The following is a 24,752-nucleotide window of genomic DNA, read 5'->3' as shown; positions in this document are numbered from 1 at the left end:
GTAAGCCCATGGACTGAACTTGTTTTTTGCCGTTCTGTTTTGTACTTATGACTTTTAAGTACGAGTTTTGGGAATAAACAATACAATAATGAAGCTTTTGTTAATTTAAAGCAATGTAAAACAACATTTACTAGGCATAATTATTTATATTCTTGTAGTTATTACCCATTGGTAAGGTTTTATTTAACATTTAAACATTAAAAAAACGCTCTCCTGTAAAATTACTCAAAATGGACTTAGCCTGTTCTTTCCGTTAGCCCTTCATATGGTACTTTGAATACTGTTATTCATTTTGTTATGTGCTTGCAAAATGAATAAATTGATTTGATTTAAAACCCTGTAATTTTATGTAAAATACATTGGTTTCATTTTCCACTTACTTTCCACAAACTCGACAAACAAGTTCCCATATTGCGATCATCTACTGAATTATACTTAAAATAAATAGTAAAATGGAACTTTTGGACAATGCTAGAAACAGTTCTTTACATCATTATGCACTATTCCAGTTAACGTGCAAACTTATAATCGAATTTAGGAACAGATGCGCCACTGGGGGTCTAACTTTTGCAAAGAGCAAACTTAACTTTCAACAGCCCCTCAGAGTCGTTGTATTGTGTGTACCTGCTAATGTTAACAGCAGGGGAAACCTGTAACTGTTTAATTTGATGAGTAATAGTTATTTTGTATTACCATGATTTGCAACAGAGTTGTTGACTTTTAATTTTTAAGTACGACAATATTCGTTTGTGTGCGCAGTTAGTTTTTTCTCTATCTGAAATTATATAAAAGTAAACATAAAATTCCTATAATATAATTTGTACTACATTAGAGTAATCATTATCCAGGCGTTCAAAAATAGTTAATGGAATTTATAGTTTATTCTATAGCAATAACTGAATTTTTAAACCAAAATCCTTTTCTAATAATTTTTTATTTTAAAAATTTTTGTGTTATAGTTTTTCTTTAATAAATCCATTTCCATCCTAAAATAAAATCAACAGAAATATCGATTTGATCAACTTATAAGAATCGGTATCTTTTGTATTCATACCATTTGATTGCGGCTTTAGTGTATTTTTAACTCATTAGTGGCCGTTCAGAGAATTTTCTAAGTTTTCTTAGTATGCATGCTTGATATGTTATGAAGAAGAAGTACACAAGCCAAGGAGCCTAGGAATATTGTAGTGGAAAGGACGAACAAGATATTTCTGCTGAACTATTCAATTTATATGAATTTATGATTTAAACATATTATTAAGACTACTTATCTTATAATATGCCGTTTATATTACACATCCACCATTGTTACATAGGTACTACTCGAATTAAAAAAAAAAATTAATTTAATATAATTTAGTTCAATGTGCCATTCTAAAGCGCTTATCATACCCATAACTATTACCAAAGTCTTGTAAAGTATCTTTTATATTTGACCTTAAGCATTAATCGTAGGATGTTCAGAACTTTGAAAGTATCCAAGATTTTATTTAAACATTCTTTTTTTCAACAGCGGTCAAAAATTAATAAACAGTCAACCGATGGAAATAAAGAAAGCGCAAAACATAACGAATTTTCGCGTTCAAATTAAAAACTGGTTGTTTTGATATCCAGATATTTTTCATTTCAAAGATTAATTGATTAAATAAAGTTGCATAGCTGAAATTTTTATTTTGATTTATTGCAACAGATTTTAGTTACGGCTTAACTATTAGAACCATAATATTTATGGACTAAAAAATTGTATTAGTTTTTATTTAACGCTACCACTGACTACAATACTTGTCAGAGTGGTTAGTGTATTCCAGAGAAGATTTTCTTGAATTTGTTTTGAATATCTTAGATGCTGAAATAAATGTTTATTCTCATTACAGTATTACCGATATTTTTAATAATAACTTCAAAGTTCTGAAGTTTACTTAAAACGAAGAAAATGATTTACATGTTACCTGCCTACTGCATCAAAACGAATTTTAAAGAGTTTGCATTCACTTTACCGTTAATCACATATTATAAAAATCCTGTTAATGTGTTTGCTGGAAGAGCTTAGAATTAAACATATTTTAATGCAACGCGTAGTCCAGGATTATTACATATATAAACAAATATTAATTTATAAATATTTAACACATTTCAGTTTACATTGATAATATTCGCTATTAAAATCAATATATTGGTTTAAAAATGTAACATATTATTAAAACATATTAAAAGGGCTTCAACATATTTATTAGTCGAGAGATCAAATGTTGGCCTTCGTAATATATTTTTCTATTGAGTTGTTGCCACATGTGTTCTCTATATCATGTAAACAATCTTATTTAATCAATTAGCGTCAGTTGTGTAGTGACTATTGACACATAGAAGAGTAAAGTACATAAGTGAAGAGATTGAAGTGACAATATCCAGGACAATGACGTGATGGTGGCTTGTCTGCAGTGGACAGCTGATTGACGTTATGACACGTGACCTGTAAGAAATTAATACTGTTACTGTTTCCTTGCAGCTTCCTCAGCTTGTGATCCACAATTTAACGAAATGTATTCAATATGAATTGAGTCACAGTACCTTATTTGGAAAACATTTAGAGGATTAAATTTTTTCTATTGACTATATACTATTTTTTTCTTTATTTGTCTGGTTGGAAACCGTATGGCTAAACGACTATCTGGAGGTTCCTATGCAAGAATAATTTCACGAACTCAATATTCCATCTCTCGCCTCAAGGCGCAACGTAGGTGATGTTCTACTTCCATTAAAAACTATCAATTGTCATATGCAGTGTCCTGAACTCGTGGCTGAAATCAACCTTAGGATCCATACATCTCCTGAGGGGTACACCACGCTACCAACTTCGATTTAAATAGTCCACTTGCAAGATTAGTACGTCTGGGGAATATAGTTGCATCGGAGTAAGATCTCTTCAATGACTCACTCCAGCTAGTCAGAAGATGAGCTCTTAATTGCCTGCCTATTTATCGACTCCTTTCTTACTTACCCTTGTAATCAGCTGTATTATCCTTTTAAATACAAATTTTCTTATTCTATCCTATTACAGTTTATATCCTTATACTTGCCTGTTTTACTCATATATTGATTTGTTTTGTTTCTGTTGCATATATTGTTTATTAGATTGTCACAAATTGTAAATGATCTTTATCCTCAGTATTTATTGTTAATCCCTTTAATATAATAAATAAAGTGTATTATTATTTTATTAATTTTATTATAGTATTGCATACTTATTTTATATTATGTTTACTTTATGTATATATATATATATATATATATTCTTTTCTTATTACTTATTTCGTATATTTATTTCTTGCTATTTCTTTAGTTGTTGTATTTATGTATCACTTTATTTATTTATCTTTAATATTATTACTGTATATTTATACTTTTTTGACGGTATCTATTTATTTATACTCTTACTAATGTTTAAGTTCAAAAATACTGTATTGTTATAAGATACATCATCACCTTTTCCATGTTAAAATTGCTGCTTGCCGTTGGTAAATAAATAAAAAAGCCTTCAGTTCGTTAATCGTAAATACGCTACGCCCTATACTCCGCTCAGCGTAGCGTGCACCCTGGTCTCGATGGAGCGGGGGGAGGGTAGCGGCTCAGGCCCGGAGCGCCGTTATTTAACTCAGATTTTTCTCGCTCGTTCAAGCAGAAAATTACTTTCAAGCTTGTCCAAAACGTATTCGTGATATTTGCAGGACAGCGTTGATTTATTCGCCCGGACGTAAATGTGTTAGGTCCCTATAAATATATAAAATTAATTAAGTTTTGAAGTTCAATATTAATAATTATAAGTATATAATAATTTAATAAGTTGCATTCACAAGGCCTCTAAACATATTTATTTCTCTACAATTTAAGCAACTGTCATGCCAATTTGCCATGCCAAAGTCATGCCAAAATTTCATGTTGGCAATGACTCTGAAATGTTACATAAATATACAAGTTATTTAATATGTTATTTAATATATATTAAGGACAACTAGTTACATGTTTTTAGTATTATGATTATTATTATTTGTAATATGAAAGATAACGTATTTTTTTCATAATGTATCCTTTATATAACTAATTCTAATTAAATTCATGAAACCACATTTTCGGATTTATAGAAGATATTAAAAGCGCTGCTGAAAATTTCTAAATAGTTTAACCTTTAAAATTTTGATCTGGACGGTAAGGAAATTAGATTAGATTTAAATTCCGTTCAACGATTTACGGTGCGATTATCTCTCCTTGATTTTCATATTATTATAAGGCATACTTTATTATGCTATTTACCAAATTTTTATTTAAAACATCTAATTACTTAAAATGCAGAAGGAGAAATACTAGTTAGTAAAAATTAAATTGTTTACATTTTAAAATATAACATTAATGTATTATAAATTTGTCCATAAAGAACCATTAAAATGGGTTCAGAATTATTGTGCTATTGCCTTATTTTAAATGAAATAAGTAGGGTTTTTTTTCTGGACGTTTCTTGTAAGACCTTAGATGTTATACAATCTATCAAATATTACAAAAAATAAGTGTTCTGTTCAAACAAAGAAATTTGGTCAACAATACTATAAATCAGTGTTATTAATTATACTAGTATACGAAAGTATTTGGTAACTACACGAGTATATTATGCTACAATATTCAATTATTAAACTTAACGATAGAATGTAATCTTTTTTAAGTCAGTGGAATATATTAGCGCTTAGATATGAGTTAAGAAATTCAGCCTAAAGTAATCTGCAAAGTTAGTTATAACTTCTTCCATAACTCAGTCGTTATGTTGCATTTAATTTCTTGACACTTTAATCAGATAAATATTCTCAGTGAATAATAGATTATAAAATTAATGTGTGTTTTGATAATTATTGTCAACAATTATACTGTATATATATATATATATATATATATATATATATATATATATATATATACAGGGTGTATATTATGTCTGGAAACACCCAAATATATCCTTTAATAATTTAAATATAAATTTGAAACCTCTTACAATCGTGATAGAGATTGGGCATCTACTTTTTGGAACAATGTTTTGTTATGTCACACCAACGGGGGACGTCCTGCCGAGGGTATCGTGGAATATTCTTAATGGAAGCCTATACCTTGTGATACATAATTTTTAAAGGTAATAGCTTACTGAATTGAATGCCACAAACCGCATCTCAAGGGAATTATTCTATCAGAAAATAGAGCATTTTTAGTATTGAAAATTTACTGATGTTCAACAATGTAATTTTAACATGGTTCTTGCCACAAAATGTGTTACACTAATTTTTTAGCATTTTTTTAAATGTTCAATTAAATAAAACAAAAAATTTCATTTTAAGCTGGTTCTATTAGCACAAATTTGCCAGTTTTTATTACAGTACAATTATGGAAATACTTATGTTATTGATTTCTTATTACAAATAAAAAAAATAATGTATGCTGTTTAGAAAAGTCTTACAACAAACGTTTTACCTGCATTTGGTGTCCAAAGCAATTGTTCGAACTGTGTTCCTTCTACGGTTTTTGACAATGAGCCAATCTTGTGTAAAATGATTCGACAGAGTTGCCTAACATTTCTTCAGTTATCAAAGCAATCTCCTCTATAATCCTGTTTCTTAGGTCTTCCAAATTATGAGGCTTTCTTCTATAAACATTGGATTTTAAATGACCCCATAGGAAATAATCGATTGGTGACAAATCCGGAGATCTTGGAGGCCATTCGATTTTCTCCTCTTCGGCCAATCCATTTATGAGGAAACCTTAAATCCAAATACTCTCTTACCTGTCTCCCATAATGGGGTGGAGTACCAATCCTGCTGAAACCATACATTATCAAAGTATTCTCCTGATGCAATTTGAATAGCTGGGATTATTTTCATTTTGGAGCATATTGTAGTAAAGTTCGGCATTTAAATTTCCAATTGATGAAAAAGGGTCCAACAATTTTGTTACCTAAAAATTCCACACCATACGTTCAGTTTTTGTGGTTTGCTGTGAATGGGACTCAGTAATCCAATGTGGGTTTTCACTAGCCCAGTAACGGCAATTGTGCCTGTTAACATTGCCATTTAGGAAAAAAGTTGCCTCATCAGAAAATAGTATGTTGGTCAGAAAATTTCTATTGTCATCACATTTGCGCATCACAAGTTCACAAAACTCAACTCTTCTGTCGTAATCATCCTTCACTTAACTGCTGGACTAAATGAACTTTAAATGGTTTGTATTTATTAATTTTCAAAATCTTACTCACAGACATAGGGTGCATATCATGTTGCTGTGCAGCTTTTCTGAGCGATGTATGTGGGTCTTCAATAAATGTTTGCAAAACATCTAGTGCATGTTCTTCATCTGTTGCAGATTGTATCCTACCCGACTTTGGCCGATTACGTAACACTCCCTGTCATTTCAAAACGCTCAATAGTTTTTGATATTGTTGAAACACTTATGGGATTCCTTTCTGGGAAAGTGTCATTAAACAAATTACAAACTTCCCGATAAGATCTTTGGACGATCGCCATATCCTCGCATCATCAACAGAGTTAATGCGTTCTCTTTCAGACAATTCCATTAAAATGCCAAATAAAAACTGAACTACTGTAATTAGATAACTTGTTGACAGCAATGCTTCAGAGACACTGATTAACTCGACAGGAATGATATGACCTTTGTCCATTTGTAATTCCCAAGCTTAGACCTGTCTAGTGAAAGCTCCGATGCTCAACAAACTGAAAACCTGTAGACCAGATGATTAATAACACAATAATGTTTTCTCATAGGCTAGTGACCTTTGTCTCTTTAAAACCTTCCTGCTGACTGGAAAACACCAAGTACAGATTCATAAGTAATCAGAGAAAGTGACTCATAAGTTTTATTCATTGTAATAAAAACTGGTAAATTTGTACTAATGAAACCAGCTTAAAAATAAATTTGTTTATTTTATTTTAATTGAACATTTAAAAAATGCTAAAAAAATTAGTGTAACACATTTTGTGGCAAGAACCATGTTAAAATTACATTGTTGAACATCAGTAAATTTTCAATACTAAAAATGCTCTATTTTCTGATAGAATAATTCCTCTTGAGATGCGGTTTGTGGCATTCAATTCAGTAAGCTATTACCTTTAAAATTATGTATCACAAGGTATAGGCTTCCATTAAGAATATTCACGATACCCTCGGCAGGACGTCCCCCGTTGGTGTGACATAACAAAACATTGTTCCAAAAAGTAGATGCCCAATCTCTATCACGATTTGTAAGAGGTTTCAAATTTATATTTAAATTATTAAAGGATATATTTGGGTGTTTCCAGACATAATATACACCCTGTATATATATATATATTATATATATATATATATATATATATATATATATATATAAAGTAGCATTAAAATACGAGAAAGCCTGATCTGGTCGTAATAGTTGAGATAGTTTTCATTAGTTACTATCAGATAGTAATAAGATCCTATTAGAGGTTTTGTTTTAATATTGATTTTACTGTGAAGAAACTTTAAAAGGTGGACTATACTTTAAGGTAGTTAAGGTAGGTACTTTAAGTAGGACTAAACTTAGAATAAGTCAATGCTTTACGATTTGAATTTTAAATGGAAAAATGTCATTACATCTTGTAACTTATAAGAGTTTCTATACGCAATTATTTTAGTAATTTTATTAAAACGAATCTTTCTTACATATTTCAGTTGAAATGATTTAAATGATTTTAATTTAAATTTAAATTTTAACTATCATCCGCAAACCTAGTACGACGAAACCTTTATATCTGTTCAGCCAGATCCTTAGCGAGCTATTAAAAGGTTTTTTTAGTTAGAGTTCATTAATTAGGTTTAAAAATATCAAAATTTAAATAAAAAAGTAAACATGTAGCCGAACAAGCAGTAAACGAAAGTAAGTTATCAAAGTTTATGAGTTTCCTTACTACATGCAGAAAACCCATTTCTAACAATTTCTTTAAAGAGATTTTACTTAAATACCCATTTTTAATTCCAAAAAAACCATTTAGAAGATATGGCCGAATATAAAGGAGTATCTTATCTTACCAATTGTTCAACACTACCGTTGACTCTGTACAAGAGACTAAGCTAACAAAATATGATGCATAGAGTTGCCGGTAAAATGTATCTTAGCCTTAGATTATTGAACTAGACTGTATGTATACAACACGCTATACAGTTATAGGTAGAGCTGCAAGTAGGTAGACTGTGAGGCAGATTTCCATGGAGACTTGGCTGTGAAACAAACAATTGAATCCCTAACTGGTTTTACGCCATGCTTAATCAAATTTAATTCTTCGAGCTATCAATCTATAAAGCTTTATTGCTTATTGTTAATGGAAAGTAATGCATTTTTTGTTCCCGTCCAAAAAGCTGCCGCGATGTGATGAAAAATCCTATACATTTTTTAAATTTACATTGTGAGTAAACGATGGAAATAAACTTAATTAGTCAATCTATCTATAATGTAGAAAACATTTAGGAACGTTTTAAAAGGCAAATTAACAAAAATATATATTGTTATTAAAAACGACATACAAACAATTCTCAACTCCCTTGTCTCTTCGTCTGGGCTGTTTACAGTACGATCAACAGATTGCATGTCTCAAATGGAATAGCTAATCTATTACTGAACGTTATAGTTTGTTTTTCTAAAGAAGATCCCTGACGGAGACGGGTCGCGATGACCTCTTTAACACTCACTTCAAACTTGTACCATATTAAAATATACATTTATATTACATCAGAAACAATTTTTGACTACTTGGGTAATATTCACTTAAGTTTTCAAGTAAGTGAAAAATATTTTGTGTGTTATTGTGGATTATAATAACAACAAAAAATTAGTAAAAATATTGTTTTCTGTGTAGACACTTTCTCTAGTTTAAGTCATCATTATTCCAAAAGTAATGACACAAAACAATTATTATATAGATAAACAATCTCAAAATGTTAACTAATAACTGATTTCGTAAAGTAAGGGCTTACAGAAAAAATAATTTTACGCCTTTAATTAAATAATAACTTAGAACCCTCAATTTTTAATATGTCGTGCTTTAAGATACGTACAACAAATGCTGTACTAGAACTAATAATTTTTGTAACTGTCACTAGCTTTTGAATAATGACGAGTTAATTTGGAGAAAGGTTGCGTTTTTAATAGAAAATTCTGTTTTCTCCAAATATTTGGTTATAAAAATTAACAAAAACACAAAAAATATTTTTATTTCGTTCCAATACATGGCTGAATACTACAAAATCAGTAAACAGTTTTTCCCGATTTAATATAATTCTATATTTTAATACGGTAAGCGTTTAAAAATGTGAGATTTTTAGCACGTCAGAGAAGTCACCGGGAACCATTCTAAAGAAGTTTGCCATGGACCTTCTTTAGAAAAACAAACTATAGTTTAGACATCGTGTGACCTATTGGGTCTCAGTTATTTAGTTCCTCCTAGTGCAGACTGGACGATTGTTCGTATACATGTGGACATTGTATCTAATGGGTGATTTATTTTGCCATTACAAACATCTGAAGGGGGGGAGAGGGTCTACAGCAGTTCCTGGATATACTGCAATGGATATATTGATAAATTGCAGTTTTCACCCGTCAGCAGTTTTGTATAACCCTGTAATACAAAACCCTTTTAATAAATACAATTTAATTTGTGCTGGTGATTCCATTTTATTTATTTATTTTATTTTATTTATTTATTTCCAACGGCAGCAGCCAATTTACAAAGACAAGCATAGATGGTAGAATACAGCGGGAAAAAATTAATACAATCAGATGAAAAATCTACAGAAAGTAACAAAATAGGTAGGCCTATACAAAAATTTGATAATAAATAATAAGTATCCAAAGATATAACATGTCATAAATATCCAAAACATAACAAAAAATAAAAATAAATATTAACAAACAACAATAATTACTCAAGTATGGAAACAACTCAGAAAAATGATTCAAATAAATTGTACTTTACATAAAAAACAATAAAAAACAACTAAAGTATAGGTAGATATCAACAAAAGTAGAATAATAAATAATTACGTAAAGGAAAAAATATTTATAAAAACTCTCTGTGCAACAGGAACAAGCAATCAACTAGCTAACGAAATTATAAGATTGATAAGAGCGAACATAAATAAATAGTGCTAATAAATTAAAATATAATATATAACATTTAATAAATAACAGTAGAAATTAAATAAATACAAAATATAATACAATGAACATGCACTTAACACAGTTTAAAGCTATTTAGCTTAACAAATTTGTATTATATTTCTCAAGTTTTGTACCGTAACGTGTGTTTGAGTTACAACTTGGCTTCTGTGTTGCAATTACCTAATCTTTACTGGTTTAAAAAACGCGTGAAGGATGGGTTACTATCGTTAGATGGCGAAGAAGTATATAGACTTATTGTCCCTGAACTTCTAACCCTTCTGTGCTATTTACTGTTCAACTTAAAGCACTTACAACACTAACTCTCTGTGCCGAATAATAATGAAATATATTGGGATTTAAGTGGTGAATAAACATTGCTTATCTGTTTATTACACCTTCAATACACGTATGTATTCGAGATCTGGGCAGAAGCGCTGCATCTGATCGCTGTAGGTTAAAGGAAGGCAATTCGGACGAAGGATGTATTCCCTTCTAACAGTAGACCCAACATTGCCCACGGCATCGTGTGTTCCATCTGCTACAGTGGTTTGTGAGTCAGGAGTCTGTTAACCTGCTGCTAGTGATATGATCTGTACAGCAAGAACAGAATGATCAGTAATATTGATGCGGGAGTGCGCACAACGAGAGAATAGTGGGTATAATGGAAATATATAGAAGAGTGGCCAGCGCCCAGCTCTTTTTAACCGTACAATATGAAAAAATAGATATCTTATTATACCGTGCGAAGTTAGGGCCCTCTCTTAACACAACCTGGGGAACAACGGCTTAAAGGTGACTTTCGAACCACCACTAATGGCCGGGCAGGCGGGCTGCTTGCAAAGACAGGATCGCTCAGCGGTCACCCATCCAAGCAGCAGCCACGCTCTAAGTTGTTTGATCTGGTTATCTTACGATAACCGTTGTACCTGCTACACTGCAAATTAGCAAAATAGGAAATAATGTAATCCATAATTTATAAAACTCTTGAAAGAAGGTGCAAAATTGGATTATGCTTTTTTACTTTTTTATTATATAAGTGAATAATAGAATAGAATAGAATAGAATAGAATATATTGATAGTGTGTATAAAATAGAATAAGAATTAGTGTGTATACTGTACATATTTAAATCCTTTTATTTTTTCAGTTTTTATAAAATGTCTGTAGGTTGGAAACCATAAAAGAATGTTTATCTGAGTGTATATAACTTAAAATATTATACGTAATGTTGAAAAATATATAAAACAATGAAATGTAATTCTTTGATACATTATTTATCTAAATCCATGCATATATGATAGGCTTTTGAAGTTTACACCTCGCAAACAATGGTGGTGTTTATGACATAGTTTGTACAAAAAGTATAGGATTTATATGTAAGTATGTGGTAGTGTGGAGCTTGTTATGTTCCTGTTTCTTTGCTTAGAAGGTGTTATAACAAGTTAGTAAGTACAGTGTATTTATTATGAGAATGAATTAGTTTACATTAAGTGGAATATAAAGTAAATTGTTACATAATATACATTCGGTATGTTAAATATTGTTTATTTTTGTAATATTTCAGTAAAATAGAGGACATAAACAACGGTAAATAATTTATAATGGTGAGTAAATATGCAAATACTCATTCATATCCAAAATATAAAAGTTGTACAGAACGATCGAGTTTTCATTTCATGCTTCAGAAAATCAGTGAAATGTGAGATAAATAGTGCCGCCTCCGGCTACGAGCTTCGGCCTGAGTTTCATAATCGATTATCCGTAAATTTTCCATCTCGTCGTGTATTAGTAAAACTGGAAGTAAGGATTTTACCGCTTCTCCATCCATTGGTGAAGTTTCTTCCCTTATTACCCTTACTATAAGCATATTTACAACTTCAATAGGTAAAGATGACAAATAGATAAAAGCTATTTTGAATCATATACTTCATTGTTTTAGAGAAAGTTTTCTTAAAATTTATGATTGGTATTATACTGTATTATACGCTTTATTAATAATATGAATGTATGAATGCATATTTTTGTTCACAAAAAGTACTCTTAAATGGATAAACATGAACAGGGTACTGTTCTATCAACATTATATCCAATAATAAAATAATTTTCATAGTAAGCTAGACAAAGGTAGTGTAATCAAGATGTAGTAAACTCTGAGAATGAGCTCAATTAACATTAACGACAAGGTCCCAGAAAAAAATATAATTAAATATTGACTACATTAATAATTTATTTAATTTGAATATGTATTTTATATTTCAGACGGAAGGGGAACATAATAAGACAAGAGATACAGCAAGATAAAGGTTACACGGGCTAGTCTGACAGTGAAAGGGGCTAAAGACTACAGTCTAGACTAAAGGGGAGAAAGGGCTCTCGCGAGAGCTGCCTTACCAATATCGGAGAGTTGTACACGAGAATTAGAGACCAGTGTCAGACGTTAAAACTTCAATAATAAAAATTGCTATAAAATTAGAATACTACTTCCTTGTGTGAATAGATTTCGCACAGACTTTAGCAACAACCAGAAATGGTGCCGTCGCAATTGCAAGTACATATTAATGGATAAATATTGCATGGAATTGTTAATCCTATTCAGAAAAGAATACCAAGATAGGCAATTAAATACATCCTGATGTATTATTATAAATAGGTATGATAGTAAAAAGTTATTGAGAAATATAATAGTAAGTGAGTTTTGTTATAGAAAAGGTTGTCTTGAATTTTCCAGTAATCCTCATAGTACTCCCTGTGTTTCAGCTAAATTGCATCGAAAATTTGGATGAATTGAAGTATAGTTTATCCAAAACAACAGCTGATTTTTGCAGTACTTGATCATGATATTGACTCTGGTTACGAACACATTAGGTACACAAAACGTTACAAAATCAAACATGCAATAAAATTCAACGAAACAAAGTTACTCGTAAAGATTATATACCATTACTGTATCTTAGTAAGGTGCTTAGTAAGATTCTCTTTTTGTAAAAATCAAGAAAGAAAACAGATCCTTCAAGAGTCGGAGCAACATATTGTTAAATAGATGGCAGACTCTGATAAAGAAGCCATCAATTAGTTGATTGGATAAGCTTCGGCCAATTACTATAGCTCTGTAGAGGTGGGTATATATTATAAGCAGTTCGGTTTAACATCATTGTCTTAAAATGGGTTTTCACAAGGCTGAATTTCAAGAATGAGTAATTATGATGACGTTTTTTGACTTAGTTTATACAGGGAATCATATATTATGTTGTTTAACATCAGAAAAATAATTCAATATTATACGATACGATAATTTGGCACTTTATAAAACCGCCTTTCAATACAAATGTTTGGTAATTAAATAAAGGTTCTAGAATATTTTTTTAAGAATCCTGAGTAATAATACTGTTCCTGAATTCAAAATGTGAGGGCACATACGTTTTTATACAAACATTTATACTAATAAGTCATCTTTCATGTTTTTGTCATTTCATAACATCTCGTAATAAGGTGATTTTAAAACAAAGGTTTAAGCTGTTTTAGCTTATGATTCACAGAGGGGTGTACGTTTTGCCAGATAGCACATTCCTGGACTTAATTAGGGAGGGAACGCCCACCACTGGACTAAGGGCTACTTGAAATTACTCTCGGTGATTTGTGTTAAATGGGGTTGGTTCGTGCAGAGACTGCTCATATGCATGTTCCGCTATTTCATATGTGATTCTTCAAACTGCTAATTCCATAAATACTTATTTATTTCTTACCTTTCAACAATACATTTTAAGTAACGCTCATGCTTTTTAAGGCCACCGCTCATGTTAAAGCAATTTAGCAACTTTTTAATTAAAATGTGGATAAAATAAAGATGACAATTTGAAGAACATAATTATTGATCCTATTTTAAGTTACGATTCAAACTGCGTGAAAAAATGATAACACTTTATCAGTCATTATTCAGTCTATTTATATGCAGTAATATGCAGAAAACTGCTGGAAAATCGAGACTAATTTAATTGTTGGTAATAGGGTGTATAGCTTTTCGTTTTTATTGTAGTGAATTGACCATATCTGCATAAATGTATCCCAATGACGGTAACAGATCTTTAAAATGAGCATAATAATTTTGGTCTGAACAATGAGCTACACGTTTTGAGTCATGTCTTGAAATATCAATTTAAAATTTAAATAAAACTATCTGTTTTCCGCGGCTTAGCACGCTTTTCGTAAGCGTTGCCCTTATATGAGCACTTATGGTTCGAGTGAATTTTAATTCGAATACCGATGTTGAGTTTTTCTTGTTGCCACGATCAAGAAAATCTGTCAAAAGTGTATGTTTATAGCCATTGTACACGTACATTTTATTATAAAGTGGTCTAACACTCAAGCTTTAAGTTCAACACTAGAAATTAGTTTTAAAGATGAATTTTAATCATAACTTAGAAACTGCAAATAGTGATTGGCTATTTAGAATACTTAACTGTTTAGTAATTGCAGTGTATAATGTGTAGGTGTTTTTAAAACTGTTGTCTTTTGCAGCGCCGCCTAGTGGCGAGTTACATCAATGGGCATAGCGACTAAACCTTCTCCATGGAAAAATTACACATACATACAAGCGAGTAGGCTCAAATATATTAATAATAATTTCCGAAAAACTATGTAATTATCTCTCCATGATATTACTCGTCTGCCGAACCTGGCCCCAATTTGACGCTTGGTCTAGAACTTATGATACTGAAGTATATCTCTGAACTTTATAGTTTAACCACCTCAAAACAATTTTAATTGTTTCTTTGTGAATAAAAATAATACAAATTTGTTTGATAAACCTTCCGATTTTTAAGTTTAAAGACGTAACATGCAAGCTGAAAATATAAGAAACTGCTCTAATAACATGATGAATTCATCTAATTACTTTACATGTAAATCAGAATCATAATAGCCATATATGTGACACAGTGTGTGGTATTATTGTAAATCAATACGGCAGTTTAGGGTCTTGTCTAAACTGGATTGAGTTGACACTTCAGCTCCAGGTGGCAGCACATCTCTCTGCTATGGAGTGTCTTACGTCGTGATATATCCGTTTATTTTTCTGGTAGTATAAGAGATTATTATGGTATCAACACGACTGTCAGTTAATAATAATTGTCTTTATGAAATCCTCCATAGTATAAAACCGCCTGTCTAGGCATATACACACATATTTACAAGTATCCAATAATTCCTAAAACAAATTACAAAAACCTCAAATAAACCGTTGTTTTAGAAATCCCAGCGGATAATTTTTAAATAATTAAAAAAGAAGAACTCTTTGGAAACCTAGAAGCACTTAAGACGAGATTTGGATTTTTGATGTTGAGAATAGCATTCCTCTATGGTAGGGCTCCTGTAGCAAATTTTTAATATGTAATAATGTCATTCTATGGTGGTTAGTTCAAACTTTGCTGCCTATTAAACACATCCTGATCTGCAGTATCTAATTATCTTAAAGATAAAGAGACTGTGACCAATTAGCAATCAGAGCTTCTTAAAAGAATTTATGAACAATTACACATTGTATATTATTATTTTTGTAACCTCTTTGAAGTTTTAATCTGGTTATATTTTGTTATTTTTATAAATTCTTCCCCAACATTTTAGAATTAATACTAAATGAGGGCGAATTATCTTTAAAGAATGCCATTTTCTAAACTTGAGGAACAACTTCTTTGGGTGTTACAGGTATACGTTAGAGCTAAAACTCATAGACTTCACCCGCATGATCTTCTCGTGTCATCTGTCAATCAAGAAACATTTTTAGATAACTTGTGGATCTATTTAAATATAACAGGACATCATGCAAAAAGGCATCTCTAGTCTCTGAACTTGTTTATAATACGACCAGGAAAAGTCACATGATTAGTTTTAAGGGCACTCCGAACTGTAAACATTTTTCACCAATTTTCAGTTTTTTATTGATAAGGTCTGTAATTAAGTTATGAGGGTTCAGAAGGAAGTTATTTTGAAGGTGACAATATAGAATTGTTAATTTTTAAAAATAATAGTGTAAATAAATAATTATATATGTATGTATATATATATATATATATATATATATAATTAATTAATTATAATTTTAATACCATATAAAACTTATATATTTGAAAAATCTTTTGAAAAGAACTATCAAAAAGTAAAATTAAATAAAGAACGGCAGTTCCTAGCTTGCATGCAACTTTTGCATTGTTTCCTATGGTTAAAATTAGATTGAAATGAAATTATAAATACCTTTATTTTAAAACAAATTATTAAAGTAGTTTTAGTGAACAATTGAAGGCAAGAATTCAGTTCCATAAACGATTATTTTACGAACCTGTGTCATTTTATCTTTAAAACCTAGATTGTTGTTAAAATATTGACCAATTTCTTATGCTGTATTAATGAATTAAATTAACTAATATATTTCAAAAATAAGAGGCTCAAGTATGAAGCCCTGAGAAATACAAGTTGTATATCAAAATCTTATCTCTTCCAAAATCCCTTTACAATTAAGTTAAATAATGAGGCAAAAATGTAGCCGTAGAAGCTCTATTTTTCAAACTGATGTAACAATATCTTATGGCGTCAATATTCGACAGGTCAAATAATATGGTAAGCAAATATTCTGAGCCGTCCATCATTAGTCCTTGTTAGTTATAAAATTTACCATAAACCATAACCACATACCGTAGTACTAATATGAAGGTTAAACCTTATAGTGTATTGATACGGTTACAAAATGATAATAGTTAGTTTTTACAGATATTCAACTATCAGTCTGGTATGTGCAGGGCTGAACGATAAAAATTCAATATTTATAGTTGATGCGAAATTTAATCAGTGGTTGTCAATTTAAAAAGAAAGTACAATAATCTGCTTATTGATGCTTCTAACCTTTCTATGTGTACAGGAAGTTTAGAAGCATCAATAAGCAGATTATTGTAATTCCGCTAATACAACTTGTAATGCATGCTAATGCACAAACTTGAATGAATTGCAGTTGAAATAATCCATGCATGTACTGTATACCACGTGGTTACAGCATTACACATTGACAAGGGTTACAAAGTTAGATGTTTGCATAAAACCCTTGACCGTTGGAACATAACGGAAATGTGGCACTTGTATTGAATAAACGTTCAGCTAAAAGGCTCTTGGTCACTTTGTGCTCGATACTCAAATTTGATAACTTTACAGCTAACATAAAGCTACTTTATAAAGGGCAATTATTTTCTTTATCATATTTATAATTTCTAATAAGTAATCTTGTTATTAATTTAGGGTAGGCAATAAACATGAACCAAATATTAAAGAACATACTTACCAAGGATATTTCATATTATTAAACGTAAGTGAGTAATTTAATTACGAGGAAGAAGATTATTCTTGGAATAATTTGATATATATGTGAAACAATAAAATGATCATTATCAAAACTCTTACTTATATTGAACAATATATTATATAAAATCAATTATTACGTAGATGTGTATAAAATTTAGGTGTTTATAAGGAACGGTTTTTATACTTACGTAATCCTTCTGTGGAGAATCGTGGAAAGCCACGCATTTTCATTAATTGTGATTTTAATATTTATTTGTAGACTAGAAATTTTACCTGCAGAAGACATCAGGTTAAACTGTTACTGATAAATAGTTTCTAAAATGTCGTAATCAAACACATGTTGGATATTGTTTTGACGTCATAAATATATTATACCACGGAATGTCCCTTAATTTTAGAAGCAGAATCTTTACATATTTAGCTTTCAACTGTCATTACAAGATTAGACCGTCGTAGTAAACCTTGTTTCTAAAACATTCTATTATATCTTGTCCACTAATTTACATAACAAGAAGCTTGTAGATTAAGCATCTTATTTTCACCATACCAAATATGTTATATTAATATTATCTTTTCTTTACTGTAGATGTTTGAAATGTATATTAAAAACAACTTATGAGTAATTTAATTCTAAGAGGTAAAAAAAAATCATAGAAATGTGCTGAAGAACATGGAAAGCTCTTTTCGTCATTGAAATCGGTACTTCTTTTGTGTAAATCTGCGTAACGCTCGAGAGTTGGACGGCTCGAGTGGGCCTTAAAGAAGAGCAAAATTTTTCATGTTACTCGTGCCTCTCAATGCACCCCCCACTTTGGTATTCTTCTTGATAAAGTGGTACAATATTTATTATAAACTACGAAGATCATGACAACCAATCATGTACTTTAATCTCAATGTATGAATGCTTGGTTTAAACATCTTCCACTAAGCTTTATTTATGCTGTTTTTAATCTCTACTTTATAAGTAGTATGGAGTGGCTCATTAAAGCGCTTATTTGACTCTTACATAAACAACTAGGACTATCTTCATATATAGTACATTGTTGACATTATTTTATTTAATAATACGTTAGTGCATAAATACATTGGAATATTACACTAAACGACTAAATATACGTCACTGTAGTAATATTTTTAATAGCTGTAATATAACAGCTGCCAGTTGATAGTTAGTTGGACTTCGGAAATGTTGTATTCTCGGTTAACATCGTTATACGCAACATTATGTTAATTAGTCAAACATCACAGGGCAGTTCACTCTGAAGATGTACAGCAAAAGGCAAGCTTCCAGTGATCTCAGAATCCACATCACAATAGTCAATACGTAACTACCAAGATGGGATGAAATAAATATTAGAGTTTTATTTGAGCATGAATACTGATAGTATAAACAATATAAACAGAGATTCTTTATAAATAATTATCTATGATTATAAACAACTACATATTCATGTTTAAAACACCTACATTAAATTTATGTTTGATAATACGTATTGAAGATAGTATAAAATAAATAAACAGACATTTCATATAAATAATTATCTATGTTTAGTAACAGCTACAGATTTATGTTTACAACAGCTACGTTAGATTCATGTTTGATGATTTGTCTTAAAGACAGTATAAAAAATACACAAATATATGTTCTATAATTAATTATCCATTTTTATATACATCTACATATTTGTACATATTTGTTTATAAAAGCCACCTACGTTAGATTCATGTTTGATTATATGTCTTAAAGTTAATATAACAAATACACATACATTTTCTATAAATAATATACATGTTTATAAACAGCTACACATTCATGTTTATAATAGCTACGTTAGATCATGTTCGATAGTATGAATTCAAAATGTTATTTTCCTATTATAAGCACATCTTTTAAAGTTTTAACCATATTTTGTAGAGACGAAGAGGGATCTGTGTTCATAGTAGAGAGGACCCTGTAATCATATGCATTCTAAGTTTGTGCTTAGGGTTCAAGAGTAGGTGCAGGTGTACATGTGGGTGAGTGTGAGAATATCGGAGTGACCTTTGCACTGTTACACTCCGCTTGGAGGTCAACATCATTTCTAATTGAAGAGCGCCTCTCCCTCGCTCTTGATTCCGCTAGTCCTAGTTCAGTTCTAGTTCACTATAATCACATGAGGCGTAGTCAAGGAACTCTTGGTCATGATGGTTAGTAAGATCGCCTAGAGCACTGGATGCATTTTAGTTTATAATTTCTAATGAACAAGTTAAATATTAATATTTGTCGTCAACTAAAGCTAACAACAAATAAATCAATAAATAATACTACCTTCACTCAATAATTTTTCTAAAGTGCATCAAGGTTTTAATTATAACTTATTAAAACTAATAAATAACAATGTAATTTAAAACCAATATTTAAAACTTTTATTGTTTTGTGAGGCCTTTCGATAGCGAGGCTATCATCTTCAGACACATCACAAAAGTAAATACAAAAAGTAAATTTGATTATTAATAATAGTTAACATATGTGCTTTAATATTAATATGTCCTGTGTGGCGTAGTGTGTAAATACAATTAAATTATTACTGGTATTATACTATATAAATTTTGAATGTTATTTTTGTAGTCTTCGTATAAGTAATATTGAATTTTGTATTGGTCCATCTTCTTGATTTAATACATCTTCTGTATTTGTTTGATTAATGTAATATGACTCCCATGCATTTAAATATCTTGGAGTGTTAACATGTTTTAATAAGAAATCTTATATTATAAGAAATCAACAATATACAATAAATAATTTAGCAACAATAAAAAATTAAAAAGTTACATAAACAATTTAAATATCCAACAATATTAAAAAACAAACATAAACAAATTTATTTAAAGCGGAATTATATAAAGGTGAAATGTATAATAACATCAATAAATATGACATAAATCTACTACGCCTGGAATTGTTGTAACAATGAATATTGAACTAACGAGGCTATGTATTGCAGCCAATAGACAGAAGGTGCCACGATAATCCAGCCGCAATTAAACCAAGGAACATTGCAGCGAGTGGCTTCGTCGAGCGGGTTATCAGTCGCGGTAGTGTTGGCAACATTGTCTACGGCTCGTCAACAAAGCGCAGTGGAACGCTCTGACAGGTAACAATCTGTGTTGCACAGTCATATGGAATTAGTCACATCTTCACATTGACTACTTACAGCGAGAAAAATAACACAAGCAACTAAATTTAAGAGAGCGATTGTACACAGACTGCATCACATCAGGATCTTACCTAGAGGCTCTCGTGGACCACTCTATCTAATAAAGATTCTCCGGGCAAGTGGTCCTTTAAATGAACTAAGGAAGAGAATTAAATATTTTTCAACCGATTTAAAAAGAGTATTTTTGAATAAAGATAGTATAAATTTATTAATTACAAGATTTTTGTGTTGTTTATTGTAAGAGTGACCTTAAATAAAAACATACTTCTGTTTTTAAAACATATAAAATAGAATTGTGATTAAAGGGCTTATTAAATGTTAGAGTACTACTTGATCAGAAGAATTCCCTACGACTCAACCGTTCGCCTAATCCCTTAACTACTCTCACAGCCCAAGGAATCTCTCTTTTAAAATTATCTAGGATTACAAAAACTCCAAAACACTATGCCGTATCTAATTATTGACTTTAATGAACTAATATAACCCACTTAAAGATCTTTTTAGTAGGTAAATGAAGATGGACACCTTAGGGGAATAATTGCTGAATTAAGCTGCTTTACAATATAATAAATTTGGGAATAACTTTTAAGAATGTAATATACGTGGAAGCCTAAGAACCTAAGTGGAAAGTGTCCTGTTTAGAGTTTACAACGATTATGAGCAACAAAATAATGTGGAAGATTATGTGTATTTTAAGAGTGAAAGTCCATGAGTTGAGTGTGAGCTAGATCAACATGGAGTTTAGTTGCAGCTAAACGGTGTAGAAGTTTATCGGAAGGATCAAGGAAATAATGGGATGAACTTGATAATTCCAATGTTTGAGAATCACATAAAAAGAGCAATAGAGTTAGAGAAAGCTTATTAAGTTAGTTGTAGATATCAGGAAGATAGTTTACATAAAGAAGGAATAAAAGAGGCCCCAGCACTGAGCCCTGAGGAATTCCGTCTTGACTACAGAGAATTATGATAAATGAGTAGAGTTTGACGCACTGAACTGGACGAATTTAGTAACAAAGAAACCAATTCAGTGCAATTCCTCGCATTCCATATCTTTCAATTCCTGCTAAGCAGGATTTGGTGTTCAAACACATCAAATGCCCTGATTTGATTATAAGGAAAACGTCCTCAGACACTAAGGCATTGAACGCAACATATTACAAATTTCAAATGATTCTTCACATCGCCGGTCTAACTAATGCCTTCCAGTATTACTGATCACGCTATCTATCGCCATAATAAGCAACAATAGTTACTTACAAACCCATCAGAAGCGCTTTTATTGGCTTATCAAGTCGAATCGGTGATTCCCGTTCCCGCTATCCATGTACATAGCACACTTTACTTACCGCTAACACACTTATACAATTTTAATAATATTTTATTTCTCTATTTGCATTTTATGATATTGAACTTTAAAAAATTGATTACAACGCGAGTGTTTTTAGTCATCCCCACATCAACCTGCTCTACAGGGAAAGCGTGTACCTGCCGCCACTTACAGTCTTAGGTTAGTGCTTCTCACGCAAAAATATTTCCTTTAACTAATTTTTATATTTCTTTGATACAGTCCACTACTCGTAAATACTTCACAAGGTCTGTATTGTGATACATTAATTTTCCCTAGACATTTTTGTACAAAAAATTGATTAATATGTAGAAACTGTCATTTTTAAATTAACAATATTGTCTAAGTATTGATAGACTCAAAAATAGGGGACACACACACATATATATATTTATTTATTTACTTATTTTATCAGTGACGCTAGAGTTGCACTTATAAGTGCTTGAAAGATAATGGAAGTTTTATGAAGCAGATAAAGCGATGGCCTTAAAACAATGTGTGGAAAAGTAACTCAGAAAGGCCATATTGTGAGGTAGGACACTTACTTATCTGGCCTCTATCTACTGTAATATCTCGTATTTATTCATTACGGGGATAAAGGGTCATGATGGAGGTGAGAACAAAATCCCTCGCCTTGGTCTTACACAATAAATTTGAAGGTTTGAGCAAGTTCCGTTGTGTATTTCAAAATATGACGTACTTAATATAGTTTTAAGTGCATGACATAAATTATTATAATACGGGAAATCCCAGACACATTTATGTAATATTTCGTATAGTGTCTCTCTCTTGATAATAGTAAGCAATAAAGCTTGTCACTAAAGAGTATTATTAAAATTTGGTGAATACAAAAAAAACCATCGGCCATAATTATTATGTATTCACACTGTTATTTGTAATACATAAAGTACATTTGTAAATGTAAAGGGGAAATTTGCTTATAAAAACATGCTACATATTAAATTACATACTAATTAACATACTAAATATTATATATTTTTGAAGATATCCTCATCTTTTTAAGTGATATAGTTTCTTTTCTGCCTCCAAAACATGTTTCTACCTTTCCCTCATCTTTACGAACTACAACTCGTATGATCGTCAACTCAAAGATTTCAAAGTGGATGATTTTTTTCAGTTTTGATGAACAAAGCTCTCTTATACAGAGTAGTTATATTAAGAATATGGTAGGATTGCTAAAACTAAAATTTGGCTATTGGTAAATGTTAATTTTGATATCATGGTTAAAAGTATTAAAATGGTAATACATAAATAAAAATTTGTAACTCAAAATTTTCAAAAACGCCTAGCATGAACAATTTTTTTAACATTCCCATTCAATAATTTCAACGAATTATACTCTCAAACCAATTCTTAGAATCATTATTTAATCAATCGCCAACCAATGTTTAAATTACAAATATTTCTGTTAGATAATTATTACAATAATTGTATTAATAAATGTTAAAACTAACATCGCAAAACTATAAAAAAATGACAGATATGTCTGTTAGACAATTATATTAATAATTGTCATACAAAATTTGAAAACTAAAATAAAAAAAAAAAATACAAAAAGTCATCACCTTACAATGAAAATAATACAAATATTTAGTTAAAAGTGAAAGAAAACCTGCAATAAAAGTAAATGCCAGATAAATTGAGTAACCACATCTTTTATAGGATTAAATGGAAGTGTTTATTTTAACAGCCAATAACAATGATACTCGTATTTCTAGCTATTTGAGTCGTTAGGAATAGAAAATAAAGGTCATATATTTAAAAATTTTAAATTTTACATTTAGATACTATAGTTACTACTTATTTCTGGTAGAAGTAGCAGTCGAGTCTCCTACATGAGACAAATCCCTCTACTTTATAACATAAATGCATAGTTTTAGACTTATCATGGATAATAACATACGTTTAAGATTATGGCCACGTGATAAGTGATAAGCGTAATCAGCTATTAGGTGATTACCAGGATGGCATCATTTTAGTACCATACTGTTTAGATTTTACCGTTTTGAAAAAGATAACACACTGTACATATAACAGTACACACTGAATTTAATTTCAATAAACATTGAATGACAAAAAGTACTTGCTCCGTCGGGACTCGACCCGGATCTCTCACTTGCCGGGTGAATGTGCTACCACTAGTACAAACAAAATATTAAGTTAACATTTATATATATTGTTGTAAACTTTATATTTTATCTTAAAAGTCATCTATCAGACCAGTGGAAACAATTAGTTTAGAGAAACTTTTCCCGATTTCTAATCGACTAATGAGGGAATGCCTGTTACAATAGTGAGATGTGGAATTTCTAGACAGATTTTCAATTAGAAAGCCTTACTCATATACTACTACTAATTTGTATCAGTTTTATATCAATACATACTTGAACTTTCTCACCTAACATTCCATGTATTTTATTGAAAAGTTCTTACAATTTTGAAACAATTTAATACCATTGTGAAGAAACCCCAAAATATAAGTTCTTAACTTGATTAGTAAAAGCATTTATACATATGTGCTCATAAATAAAATCTTTTGATATCAAACAAGGAGTTGTAAATAGTTTAAAAAATTGTATCAAACTCAGCTGTTGTAAACAATGATATCAATATTTTCTTTGTTAGGAACTAAA

This window comes from Homalodisca vitripennis, chromosome 5 (assembly GCF_021130785.1).
Source record: "Homalodisca vitripennis isolate AUS2020 chromosome 5, UT_GWSS_2.1, whole genome shotgun sequence".
Lineage (NCBI taxonomy): Eukaryota > Metazoa > Arthropoda > Insecta > Hemiptera > Cicadellidae > Homalodisca > Homalodisca vitripennis.
This window is presented reverse-complemented; position numbering follows the sequence as displayed.